The following is a 15,058-nucleotide window of genomic DNA, read 5'->3' as shown; positions in this document are numbered from 1 at the left end:
CCATCCATGCTAGGGTGACTTTCAAAAGTTAAATCCCAGATCTTTCTAGTTCTTCTGTTTTTGAAAAGCTAAAATGATCACGGCATTCGGGTTAATAAAAGTCTCTATTTTTGAGGGGGTTTAACTAGGAAAAACTTGCTACACTTGTCCCGTTTTTGAATAAAACATTCAATATTTTCTTGATATTTCTTTTATTTATAAATAAATACTTCATTTGGTAAAATTGGACAAAAATAAATTCGAAAACAATTAGATTTTAAAGAGTTTTATTCACCAACTTCTTTTTGTATTATACATAGAATATTACCTATTTGTGTAATAAATAGTAGTTTAGTATTGCATTTCCTGTGAATATTAAACCGTGTCCATTTTGTTTAGTTACATTAACGTCCCGTTTTAAAGCAACACTAAAGCTATCTTGGGACGCATCTCGTAATTTTTTACCTGGGCCAGATGACGAGGACGACACATGAGCTGGCACCCCATCTCCACAGCAGTGGGAGGGTGTTTGGCCCTGACGGATTTAACGGCAACGGACCCCCTTACATGAAGGTTCTTCAGTGGAATAGGGTCTCGAACCTGAAACCCTACAGCTCACTAGCCGAGACCTTACCACCAGACCACCGCGGCGTTACGTCCGTTGTGTGTAGATTTGTACAGTCACGTGTTTCAATTTAAAAAAAAATGAGCAGACATCCCAATTTCTGGCTCTTAATTCCGTCTTGATCTTATATTTTTTACCAAACTACCTCAGCATGACTAAATAATATCTAAATAATAGTGTAGCATGACTAAATAATAATTCTTGGGCCACTAAATTCCAGAGCTAAACTAATCCAAACTAAAACCAGCTTATCCGAGACAGCATCGGACTTTGAATGCTTGTCTCTGATTTCTTTAAAATTTTATTTGTGAATTAATAAGTTACCCTAAAAGCAGTACACAGATTAAAAGTTAAAAAAGTTAGAAAATTAATTTTAAATTCTTAACTATTTGTATACGTATAAAATAATCAGACATATTAAAAACAATTCAGTCAATCCTGCTTTTCGATTCCTGATCCAAAAATAAAAATAAAAAATAAAGTCTCAAATTTGAATAGAATGTCCTAGGTTATTCTAGTCTTTTTTGTTAACAATCACTTTCCAAGTTTTCTTATAATTTATATGAAGAAAAAAAGATTAATTTGATTTATTTTCTTACAACGTTAGTTTCGGAAGAAATTTCTTTTCTAATTTTTAATATACCTAAAATTAAATTTGCCTTTATTACGACTAATGCAGATGAATCTGTCTGATGAAAAATAATAAAAGCAATGACAAAATATAATTTTTAAACTTCTATATTGTTTTCAACTTTTTAAAATAGTAATATTTCATTGTTTCTGAATTTTTTTATTTATTTCATTGTTTCACACACACACACAGAGAGAGAAAAAGAGAGAGAGATTTTGTTCACTATAATCTACATTTCCACTCAACCAACCTTCCGAAATTCGCGGTCAGATTCTAAAATTTTACAGAAAGAGGTTTCAAAATATTAAAATTCGCAATTATTATTAATTTTATGATGAAAAAAATTGAAATGAATTTATAAAAAACTGATTATTGTTATGTGTTTTTCCTCCTAGTTTCAATTAATCATAATTTGATTAATTTAATTTAACAGTTGAGTTTCTATAATTTTCATATAAGTACTTACCATGAAGAACAAATTTATTATAAAATATGAGATAAACTCAATTTTTAATAAGATGAATGTTAATAAGATTATCTGCAATCTGGAAACTGCGACATAAAGTAATAAAAATCGGGAAAAATCTCCTACAGGACAGATTATTCGTTCCAGAACTACCAAATCTTGGAAATAGGCACTTCTTTGATGGTCGATGCTCAATAAGAAAGAGATTTCCAAAATGTTATTCGTATTTTAATTAAAAATCAATCGAAATTATTTAAATTCTTTCGTCAATAATTTCAAAGTATTATATTATTGTATAACAACTATTTTTACTTTATATTAAAATTTCAAAAATTAGGTTTCAGTGACATTGTATTTTATGCAATTTTTTTTCTCTAATTTTAATTAATTAAAAAAATATCTTTAAGTATGTTTTGTACTTCTTAATAATTGCAAGTACTCACGTGCATTGCGACGGCATTAAATGCACGTCTTACATGCAGATAATCTTTGCTTTTATTAAGAATGTATCAGATTATTCACAGGTTCATTGACATTTGAAAATTCAATAATTTGCAAAATGATATAGGTAGAGAGGTAAAAATCCACTCACATGCTTGAAATGACATGCGATTTTATTGAAACCAAACAAAAAAAGGTGCAAAAAACGGTCAATAGATGGCTCTTTATATGATAACAAAAGCAATAATTAGTATAATAACTGATTTATAGCAAAGATTATGTCTTTATAGTAAATGCTCAACTTATCAAGCGTCATTCGCCAACAATACCTGTTGTCGAGGAACAATGTTGTGAACGGTACTATACAGTATATCTGTAGGTATGGTATGGAAGTGTAGTCGTATGCTGTCTTTTAGCATTCGTGATGAGGTGGGACAATTATGGTAAACTTGCAACTTTAGGTAACTTCACAACCAATGTCATGAAATGGGGTTTCCATCACAGTTCTAGGATTTTCGGTATTCCAAATACTGCAATTATGGGAGCAGATAGACCTTCGGAGTGTCAAAAGGGCTTCCACAATGCACAACATCTTAGACAAGCAATTGTCATTTTCTCCCAATTTTGAATTTTTTTTCAATATAACCCCATGTCATTTGAAGCATGTATGTCAATTTTTACCTCTCTACCTACATTATTCCGAATTTTGAAATGTTAACGGACTTTTGAATCACCTAAGATACAAAATAGATATATAACCAGCGGAAGTGGTCTTTCAAAAACTTCCTTTCATACTCTCTAATAAAGATGTTCCCAGGGAATACATTTCATGACGCTGCTATACAATTGTTATGAAATGTTAACACTTGGCTTGAATTTAGCATTTTTAATAAATCTATCGTGTGATCCTTGGCTAGTTTTTTGGCAGTTATTTCTGGCATGTGGTTAACAATATCTAAAAAATTGAATTTGTGTTTTAGACGCCTTTATTTGTTTTTACCCAACTTATTGAAATCAAAATTTGGCAGAGAGCTATACTTGTAGTCACAAAATCCCATACCAAATTTGATATATTCATTTAATTGGATTTATGAGTGATAACGTTTACATGTTTCTGAAAGTATAGACTGACGGGCGGTTAACTCCTTGTTGGATTTAGCTCAAAATTTGATAGATATTTACACAATAAATGTGTTACCTGTTCACCTAATTTCATCTATATAGCTCGCATCGTTTTGTAATTATCGAGTTAATTTACATTCGAACAGACGGACTTTCTTTGAACAGATTTTACTCAAACATGTATAAAAATCTGCAAATTTCGCGCAACGACCGTCTAACAAATTTCATCTGTCTAGCTCAAAGAGGTTTTGAGTTATCTTTGTCTCACACAGACAGACGGGCATTTTCCAAAAATGCGTTTTTCGAACTCATTGTGGTCTAACAGGTAAAGATTCATCAAAATTTCGTGTTCGAATTTTTTGATGATCACTATATTTTCTTTAGACTATGCATAAAAATAGACGAATAGGTCCTAAAACATTATCATGTTACTATGTTTCAGAACTAAAGATTCTAATCTCCTTTATTTATTTATTGGTTCCTTGACTTAGATCACTTTCAAAATGATGGGCATGATTAGAACTTCACGGAAATAAAATCGTCCGGAGTTTATTCTCTCTTCTGCGATCCTGTACTAGCTTGATCGAAAAGAAGTCTGGAACAAAAATCCTTTGATAAATTCTTAAAGTGGGGACTACAGCGGAAGAACTTCATAAGATAAAATACAAGCGATAAGGAACAAGAGTTGACACCGAACATGTTTGCCCTTGATTATGGCAATTTCCTCAAGTTCTGCTTCTTCAAACTTATCGAAGTTTTAGCAGCTCTTCACTGAAAGTGGGTTTTTTTTTTTTTTCAGATATTCCTTTTTCTTTTGCGATATCTTGTGATTCAGAGTGAGAAAACGCAAAATGAAATAAAGAACTGTACTTGAGAAGAATACTTGTGATGTTTGGTACAGTTTGATTTTTTTATCTAATGGACTCTTCCTTTTGTTTGGTACTCAGCATTTGAGTTCAAGTAAAATAATAATAATAATAAATCTTAAAAGAACAAAACATTTGAAAAATAAATTTTACTATGGCACTAAAATGTAGAAAAAAATATTTTTGGCGCCAAGTGGTGTACGTATATAAATTTGAAAATAAAAACTGAAAATCTTACCTAAGTCTGTCTGTGATTAGTTAGTACTTTGAATTATTAATGTTGGGAATCAAAAGTTTCCAAATTTCTTCTAAGTCAATATTTAATTAATAAGTTTTTCAAATTATTAATATAAAGATTTATAATATCCAAAAATCTTCTTCTATTAGATCTTCATATACTCAATAAAATAATAAATGCAGCGTCTATTTTTCAAATGATTAATCGAGTTAAAATTTTATTGGCTCTGTAATTCCTATGAAATATTCATATCAAATTAAATGCTGTTTGATCCTGTTCCTCTACATTGGAACATGTAATTAAGAACAGGATTTACAGGTGCAGATATAATTAATGCATCTGATTTTACAATTATTTATCGTTGTGGTGGTCACTCATAATTAGATGAAAGAATTATTACACCAAATACTTTATCAAACGAACATTTCTTCACAGATCACCTTGATCTATGTACCTGGCTACACCCTATTGCCATGTGCTTTTATCTATTAAAAGTCTGAATGAGCCATATATGCTGCCAGTGTTTTGGTTTAAACAAAAGGTCAAGGAAGAAACAATAGAAGGCCTCTTCTACAAACTGGTTAGTACACACTACAACGATTTTATAAATATTCTATTCTTTCTTAAAAATACATAAATATTCATTTACTAGACGCACCCTAAGAAACCTTTCTGGTTCATATTTTAACTTTTATCTCATTTATGTAACATAATTTTATAGTGAATACAAATCTGCGTCACATATTATTTTAAGAAGCAACAGGTATTCAAAGAATTACATATGAAAGACCAAAATATTAATCGTGTTCTATAATTAGAATTTATTAATTATACTTTGTCGATTTTGTTGGCTTTTATTTATGCAAAGATTTTAAATGGAAATAAAAGCTAATTCTATCGAAAATGTATAAATGACAAATTTTAATTATTTAATTAGAATTAAGTCTCATTTTAAATTCACAAGTGAGATTTAATCTAATTTAGTTATACTATTGTTCAGGTTTAAAGCATTGTCATGTCTGTTTTGGTACGCCCTTTGTAATTTTGATTGAAACGCAGTTGACTAGAATAACACATGATCTTATTTCCTTATGTTCATTAGTTAGTTTGGTGTGGAAGTTAGCAAGGCGATTAACCAACTCAGGTGGCCTCCTCGTCATTTGATATGAAGGAAAATTGCGAAGCCTATTTCTAAAACACTTAATACCATTCGGAATGTTAAACTTATTAAATTAAACACTGTTGTGATTTAATTATATTAACGTCCGATTTGAAAGCAACACTAGAGCTAATTTGGGACTAACATATTTTTGAACCTCGATCAGAGATGAGGACGACACCTGATTGGGACTTTCCTGTCCTAACTTTCACATCGCATCAATGGGAGAGTATTTGGCCTATGACGTCGAATTTAACTTGCATTAGGTCCGCAAACTCGACGATTTTTTATTGGAACTGGGTTCTGAATCTGGAGCCTTCTCCCTCCTGGACCTTGAAAACTTACCATTAAGCCACCACGGTCAACGTGAATTTAAATACTGCGCATTTTTTCCAATAATTTTAGCCATGTTTGTTCAGAAGATCCTTTTATTTTATTTTATTTACTTATTGTCACATTGCATAGGTGACATGCTTGTTCATAAGTTTACTTTATTCGATTTTATTTGCATTTATTTTTTTCACATTGCATGGAAAAATTCTGGCGCAATCAAATATTTCTATGACGTATAGTCCAGAAAAACTAACTCCTTTTAAGGAAAAAGGATGCAAGCATTGAATTCAACTCATTCCATCATGCACAAGTCTTTAAAATACCTTTAATGACCTCAATTTTCTACGCGTTTTGTTTACAGAGTAAAGAAAAAAAATGAGAAGGGCGCAAAATTGACAATTTTAAATAACGTATGTGGGAAGAAAAAAATTACTGTCCAAACAGCATCAGAAATATACACATCGTTGCGCAACCAACTATACTTGAACAGCTGATAATAGTTCGAAGACATCTAGAACAACAACAGATTTTTATTACTTAGAGGAGGGTAGTAACATGCGTAGTCAGACGCGTGCTTTGAAAATTTTATACGTAAATGAAACAAAGAATTCTAATCTATATAAAAGGGCAGATCTGACTTTTCAAAACTGTCTGGATATAGCAATTTGCCATTTTTCTGAATTGCAGCTTACGCACTACAGATAATAAAAATGTTTTAATGATCGAAATTATTCGACATTGAACAACTGATTGAATCACCACATTTTTAAAACTTTTTAGAATACGGAAAAAAAGTCATTTTAACATGATATAGACCATATAACATGAAAGATGAAAGTCACATAACATAATATATTATACATGATATGATATCTAAATATGATCTGGGAATGCTATCTGTGCTTTGAGTCATATAATATGAATAATTAAAAATTGTGCAAAATACTGGACAGGATAGACGTATGAGCCTAGAGGTAGGTAGTAGATACTCACTTAAAAAGCGTTTTTTTAATTATTATTTTTTAATTAAAAAATTAATTTAAATATTAAAATTTTTGTCAATACCATTTTTCAACACTTAAATTAAAACCAACGGAAGTGGTCTCCTGAAAACTTTCCTTCATAATCTATCGTAAAGTGATATTCCATTTTACATGTATAAAACTGTGGACCTTGTGAAAGCTATAGATTACCACGGGAGTTCAGATTTCTATTTTCAGAATTCCACACACGAATGCCGTGCAGTGGAGAAAATCGGTATTTGTACATAAAATGCATGCATTGGTGAGCAATAGTTATGAAATATCGTTGGCTTAAATATGGCGTTTTTGCTGACTTTCATGCCATCTTTGGCAATTAATTGCTATCATGCGGTTAATACATAAGTGCAAGAAAATCGAATATGTATTTTTAACACCTTTTCCCCAAATGAGTGAAATCAAAATTTGATATAAACCTGCGTAATCGTAAGATCACATACCAAATTTCATTCATTCAATTTTTGAATATTGCATTTATTTGTATGGGAAAGTACAGATAGGCAGATGGTCAACCTGTTGATGGATTTGGCTCCAAATTTGCTAAACATTCAGACATGATAAATATGTATACCGAATGTCATCCATTTAGATCTTTTCATTTTGTAATTAATTATAGTAATTGTACAGACAGACAGATTTCGTTAAAAATTTAATAGAAATCTAGCAATTTGGTTGTAAATCAATGTATTTAATTTTATTTATCTAACTCAAAGCATTTTTGAGCTATCGTGTTTCACAAACAGACAAAGATATTCAGACATAATTCCAAAACCGTGTTTTTGGAACTCGGTCTAAAATGTGGAGACTTGTCAAAAATGTTTTGTTCGAATTTTTTGATCATTACAATATTTTCTCTTTGTATACGTCAGATATTAGAAAGTTGAAGAACTTTAGAGAGTTAAAGTTTTCAATCATATTAATACAATATTTCCTTTAATTTTAGTAAGTTTTTCCAAAATATTTTAAAGTACATTTTAAGACACTTTTCATTAAAATAATAATAATACTTCAATGCAAACATGTTGCAATGAAAAAAAAAAAGAGAAAAAGTGGAATACTTAAAATATTTTTAAATTATGCTGCATTACTTGTCGGTATGTGAGTTTAGTTATATCAACATCCCGTTGTAAAGCAACACTAGGGCTATTTTGGGCCGGACCTCGTAATTTTGAACCGCGAGGACAACCACCTGAGCTGGTACCCCCCTCTCCACACCACACCAGGGTGTCGGTATGTGAGAGAAAACATTGTAATCACCAAAAAATTAATTTAATAATAAATATTGTAATCACCAAATAAATTCAAAAATTCAGCGAGATTTTGATAAACCTTCACATTTCATATTTTTAGTCGAAAAAAGACGCTCTTAGAATTATGTCTATTCTAACTGTAAACATAACTTAAGAATTCGTGGAAATAGAGGAATGAAATATAACCACATTTATAAATTTCTATTAAATTCTGAGAGAAAACCATTTACAGAAATCAAGTTTGTGTATTTTTAAGAGCAAGTAAACTCGATAATACAAAATTCGGAGAGCTAAATGAATTAAATTTGGTTTAATATTTAAATATAGATGCGCATCAAATTTTGAATTAAATTTGTCAACAGGTTGACTGTCTGTTGGTATATACTTTTACATGTATGGAAATGCAATAATTCAAAACCGAAAATTATTTAAATAAATAAAATTTAATATGTTTTCTTTTGCTAAAATTATAGTTTTAAATAAAATTCTTGGTTTCAATTAATAAGAAAAAGCGTTTGAAATACATTTTTTAGTTTTCTTCACTATATTATGAAATAAAAAATGCTCATGTACAGGACTGCGAAAATTAAGTTATGAATACTTGTGGCATTTATAGCATAGCTAAAGTCCTCTTTTATGTATGAGAGAGGTAACTTAGCCTCTTTACATGGTTTTTAACGCGAAAAAAAGGCAGGCAGCTCTCGCTTCGAATTATAATGTTTATGAATAACTTGATGTTAGATTATAAATTTTAAAAAATACGATTATTCAATTACATGAACCAAACTAGGGTATCACAATTAAGGAAACAAAAATATTTAAAACAAAAAAATAAAATAAAGATAGACAGCTCAGTTTTAAAACGTTATCATGTTATGATGTGTCGATTAAAGATTTGAATTTCCTTTCGGCTTTATTATTATTATTACGTTTTTTTATATCTGTTGTGATGGAAACGCATTCATTCGAAAACAAAGTCAACTAGATAAGTTATACTTTAACATGGTGTCTCCGCAACAAAGTTATAGATTTATATCTAATTTCGAAACATATTTCTGAACGAGTAAAAGACAATTTTCCAAAATACATACTCGATTTTCACCATACAATTTATTTAAAATGAGTATAACACTAACGTTTCAAGTTAGTTACGGCTGCATATGAATAGTAATAAATCTTGGCTTCAAAGCTGAAGGGCTTTGCGTTCGAAAATCAATTCTACCGAAAGACCTACGGCCAGCAGGTCTGCAGCATGTTAAATCCGTCGGGTTCAGATGACCTTCTGCTAGTGAGATGTGGAAGTTTGCAGAGTGGATGCCGACTCAGGTGTCATCTTTATCACCTGATCGCAATTCAAGATTATTAATTCGTCCTAAAATAGTTCTTGCATTGTCTCAAAGTGGACATTAATATAATTAAGCTAAATTCCATGACATGCTTTTATCATTTTTTTCTTTCTTTGCAAGATTTTTATTTTTCGCCAGATTTTTATTTATCATCTCCCAAGTCCTCGACAATCTGCATTAGAAATCTGATATCATTCTGATCATTAGGATTAACTGCAAAGGCCTTTAAATAGGATTAAGTTATCTTAATGCTTATCTTAGAGGGATTTGAAACAAAGTTTTACTAATAAACTACCATTTAGTAACAATTAAACAGTAAAAATGGACTAAAAAAGAACGACTCGTCGTCAAACATTGCAGAGTGTAACAGTTTTCGAAATTAGAAAAAACATTTCAGAAAAAGAATTTTCCAGAAAAATGTTGTGTTTATTATAACAACATGTGTTGATTCTTTTTACTTACTGTTAGACTGCTTGTAAAAATATAATAAATTGTTCTTTTCTTTTTCTAGGAATATTTTCTTGATCCTTTTTTTCTTTAACAGCTACACGTTTTCACAAACACCAAATATCTGTTATTTTTATCTACATAAAGGAAAGCGGCTGACTAGGTGGGGATATTTTTCATATAATCCTTTTATACGTAGGTATTGTAGGCAGGGGAGAAGAGATAATAATTTACTAGTGGGAAGCCTATAATAATTATAATTAATAATTGAGGTAATTATTTCCTACTAGTCACTTTTGGTGATTAGACAGGAAAGTCAGGTTACAGAAATGGAATAATTCTTATTCTCAACTTTGATGTTTTTGTAACACATCCAAAATGAAGACTTTTATAATAAAGCATTTTTAAGTTTTAAATTGTGACATATATTAGTATTGTGTTATTGTAACATAACTCTAATGTATAAAACAATTAACCGTGCAATTAATTTCTTTATTATAAAAATGAATAATAATACCCCTGCAATTTTTCTATTATTGTATTTCAATTTCTTAAGTAGTTATTAAGTTTATTAATAGTTTATTGTAATTAAGTTTATTTTCTATTACTGTATTTAATTTATTATATTACAAGATTTTATTCAAGGCTTCATAAAGTTTTGCGTTAAAAATTATGTTTTTTTTATTAGGAACTTAATTTTTTAAATTTACAACATGCTTTTATCAATAATTTCTAGTTAAATATTAATTCTTAGTACATTTAAATAGTTAAATACATTAAATAGTCTTTTCATCATGAATAAGAATAATTTGAAATTTGTAATAAAAAAATTGGTGAAATATTCTTCTTCAAATATTTTTTTAAAAATCACTCAGACCAGAGAGTGTTAACCCGGTCCATAAAGAAGTAAAAATGAAAAACATAATCACCGCATAATAAATACCCGATGCTCCATCAGTTATTTGTCTGCATTCGAAGACTGATGCGGTCTGTACTAACAACAAACACCAGATCATATACAATCAGTTCAGCATTTTTTGCTGTATATGCCCTTGTGTTCAATACATGAAAACTCATGCTCCAGTCCGTCAACACTGGGACTGATGGGATCCGAGAGGAACTGTTGATTTCTACACTCCTCCTCTTCATCACTCTGCCGGAAGTGCTTTAAAAGGTCTTTCAGTATGTGTGAGATGCGAGAAAAGATATTTTCACTACTGTGAGAGAGTCCAAAGAATGGTTGGTTACTTTGTTTGGAATCTGTTTGGGATTGTCAATCAGTTTTATTTTAGCAATCTGCCTGAAAATTTGTGAAATGTTGTACATATTATTTCAATGCCCTTTACGAAAGTGGGTAAAAATAATAACTAACCGTCCTTGGTGATCAGTTGGTTAACTGGGATTGAAGAGGCACAGACATATAGTCAATGAAGGGCCGAGGGGCATTGGCGACTGTTGATGACGTATCTAAACGTCAGCTTTCAAATGAAATAAAAATTAGCGAAATCGATATAGTGATTGGAAGTGGGTACTCTTATAGTTTTTTTTCTATATAATATGCACAGTAAAGTAATGCTTTCGGGATTTCTCTCAAAACCAGTTCGGGGATAGGCAACTATTTATTATTTATCAAGGGGTCACGAGCGTTTACATGAAATGAAAATTGACAAAATCGAACTCGTGGTCGAGCAGCTTTAGAGACTAGTTCTTTCTTTTGCCTAATTGTTTTAAATATATATAAAAGAAAATGTTTGGCAAACTTTAATAAAAGATAAATCAACTAAATACATTAATATGCATTATACACAAATATAATTCAAATAATATATATGTTCAAGCATTTACCATTAAAGGTTTTCTACCAATAAACAAACTATTTATAGTCAAAAAATTGACAATCCTAGGTCAAAATATACGGTATGAATACATTCTCTATTCTAATATCGTGAGCAAGCTCAAATTATAATAAAAGCTTCAGTTAGAAAATGTAAAAGTTAGGAAAATAATCCATTGTGAAATATGAAAATGTTGTTTTGTAGAATTTAAAAATAGTAATATTTGAAAAATATCGATAACCGTTAAATAAAAATATCATAAAAATATGCCATTATTTGGGGGGGAGTAATTCTTGATCACGTTTCAACTCTCTAACGATTACAAAATTGAAGATTCCATACCCTGTGCACAAGGATATGAAATTAGTATTATTAAAATCGCTATATTATTATAATTAATAAAAAAATGATATATTATTCATTAAATTGAATTAAATGAACATTTCATTAAATTTATGGTTTAATTAAGGTTGCTTTTAAATATTTTATTTCAATTTATTTATATGTCTATGTCTGAATAGAGAATATGTTAGGAACAGTAAAATGAATAGAGATCTTGCTCTCTAATATATAGCCTTTTGAAAATGATTTCTTTCATAATGTACCAAATCTTGTGCCTTTCTTTCCTCTTGATAAATAATATTCTGAAAATAACAGTATGTTAATTAAAAGTTATATGAAATGAATCTTCTTATCCGTATTTTTTTTTTGGGGGACTCGTTCTATATATTTCCCTGACCTCTGCAGTCAATGTTTTGCATCCCAATTCTTATGGCGCATAATTTGCTATATATTTAGCGCAAAAGGCAAATAATATTTATGAACCACTTCCATATTTTTAAGAGCATATACGTAAAAACAGTTTTTATTTATCGAGGAGAAGAAATTTATTACAACTTCTCTATTTAAATTTTTCTCTAATCTCTCCCTGTGTGTGTGTATGTGTGCGCGCGCTCTCTCTCTACAGATTGTTTGACTTACATCTACTAAATATGGCAGATGCATACCTTGGAGGCTGGGAATGTACACCTGGGACAATATTTTAAATATTAGTTATACTTTTATTAATTAATAATTAATCAAAATTGTGATTTTTCTCCGAGATAACTCCCGAAAATTTTATTGCAGAAACTGGTTTTTATAGTGTTTCAAATTTTTTTTAAAAAATTACTTTTTTAACGACACCAATTTTTTCTCAATGTTTCGACAATTTTTAAATATATATTTTCTGTTCAATTTTCTAAAACAGATTAAATTGTTGACCTAAAATTAAAATCATTTTAATTGTTTCATCAAATATTTAGTGACGCGATTTTCTTCCTTTGTAAAGCTAAGGATGAAGAATTCTTCTTAATATCTGTACAGACGAACAAAAAAATAGAATTTGCAATATCTTGAAAGTTAGAAGAGAGATGAATTAGATAATTGAGTTTTTAATAACGCTACTATATCATGGAACTGCTCGCCGTTAGGAAATTTTATGCATACAAAAGACAATTAAAATAACACAGTTTTACAATGATTATTTGACTGAAGCACGGTCTCGATTAAACGTAAAAATTCATCATAACTAATGCCCCCGGCGAACCGGTTAGTCTTTGAAGGTGACTGGAATAAAAGAGTTGTAAATTGTTATCCTTAAATTCATGTTAGGAAATACATATAATTTTGTTTACTTCAAAGAAATCTTTAACTTTCATCTAGTTGCAAAGTAAGTCAAATAGGCTATATTGGATACTCTGCCTAAACTTTTAACAAATGCATCATTTCCGATAAAAGTCAAATAGATTTAACAAATGCATCATTTCCGATAAAAGTAAAATAGATTTATTCAAACTTAAGACATATGAAAGGTAATTCATAAAAGTTAATTGTTGAAACAGTAGCTAGTCAATTTAGTTTCATTTTTTAACTTAATCAGCATGCTAATGATTTATCTTATATCAACTTTTTTTTTTTTAGAATTTTGTGGATATGTGCTTGTTTTTATTTAATAAGTCTCGTGACAACGTTATATCATTATTTATACATAAATTAAGCAGAAAGTTGATATCATAATTACTAAAATAGGTAAGTAAATATAATGAGAGCGGCCAATTATATTTGACAAGGTGTTGATATTATTTCATTTTTTTATAATTCGTAGAATTTACATTTTTTATACATTTCTTTATTTAGCAGCTATGAAAATAATAATATTTTAATAGACCTATCTGAGGGTGTAGTCTAGAAGCGCTCAATTCAGCGGTCCTAGGCAGCCTACCAATCTGCCTAGGATCTTCCTATTCCTAATAAAATCAAGATGTAAAGCAGTAGAAAGTTTTGATAGCGATATTTTGTACAGGGTCTGCGCAGTCCACAATATACATGAAAAAAATATTTTTACCAGCATAAATGCATTTATAGAAGGCAAAATATTTGAAACTATGAAATGATCATTGTCATATCCTTGATGGACTTTGTCTTTTATTATTTCTTACTTTGAGAGCAGATAACGCTTATTTCAAGATACTTATCTAATAGAAAGGGAATTTAAAATTCTTTCTCAAAGCCTTATAAAATCATTTTTACTAAACCATCGCATAATTCATAATCAAATACCCATTTTAATACTTATACATACTAGTACAATACCACTATCTCCGACATGATTCACCCAGCAATAACTTACCATTCCGAAGATTCGCCGGGTCTTCACAAGCCACTGCATAGTAAACAGATCCATAATTCACAATTTTCATCCAGCCGTGCATCAGCTTCATGATCCGATGCTCTTTCGGCACCGAGTAACAGACTCTCGTTCTCGGTCCATTCCGCTGGCCATTGTGTGCGGGCAACTAGACAACAACGGACCTGTGACACATGGCGCTCGGTATCTGTGGTATTACGACCGATTGTTCAGTCGACTTCTAAAAGGGAATGACTGACAACCGCGATAAAGCGTAAGGAAGATAATAAGTATGGAGCATTGAAAGGGGAGGACAGAATCGGGGGCGTTGTAGATAGAGGAGGAATGACACAGTCACTCACATTCCCGGCCTTCCCTGTCAACACATTTAGCTTGATATTATCTGAATGGTGGTGGGAAGTGAAAAGATTAGGTGAGGGGAAGGAAAATAATAAAGGACAAAAATTAGAAAAAGTAACAAAACCGGTAATCTGAAAGGATTTTTTGTGTGTTTTGTATTTATTTGTAATTCTACCAGCCTTTGGCCATCAGCATTTTAACTATAATTATTGATTATACCCAATCAAATATCTTGTATAACATAATATTCAT

General features: G+C 30.3%; 1 protein-coding gene across 1 annotated transcript in view; it reads right to left on the bottom strand.

The window, feature by feature from the left end:
- Nucleotides 1-14,672, bottom strand: part of LOC129965919 (matrix metalloproteinase-21-like) — a 150,260-nt gene extending 135,588 nt beyond the window's left edge. Inside the window, exon 1 of the mRNA XM_056080202.1 lies at nucleotides 14,450-14,672. The gene's annotated coding sequence lies outside the window, so the exon portion shown is untranslated. The remainder of the gene's footprint in view (nucleotides 1-14,449) is intronic.
- Nucleotides 14,673-15,058: the final 386 nt, after the last annotated feature.

The sequence above is a fragment of the Argiope bruennichi genome, chromosome 4, assembly GCF_947563725.1.
Source record: "Argiope bruennichi chromosome 4, qqArgBrue1.1, whole genome shotgun sequence".
NCBI classification, from domain to species: domain Eukaryota; kingdom Metazoa; phylum Arthropoda; class Arachnida; order Araneae; family Araneidae; genus Argiope; species Argiope bruennichi.
This window is presented reverse-complemented; position numbering and strand designations above follow the sequence as displayed.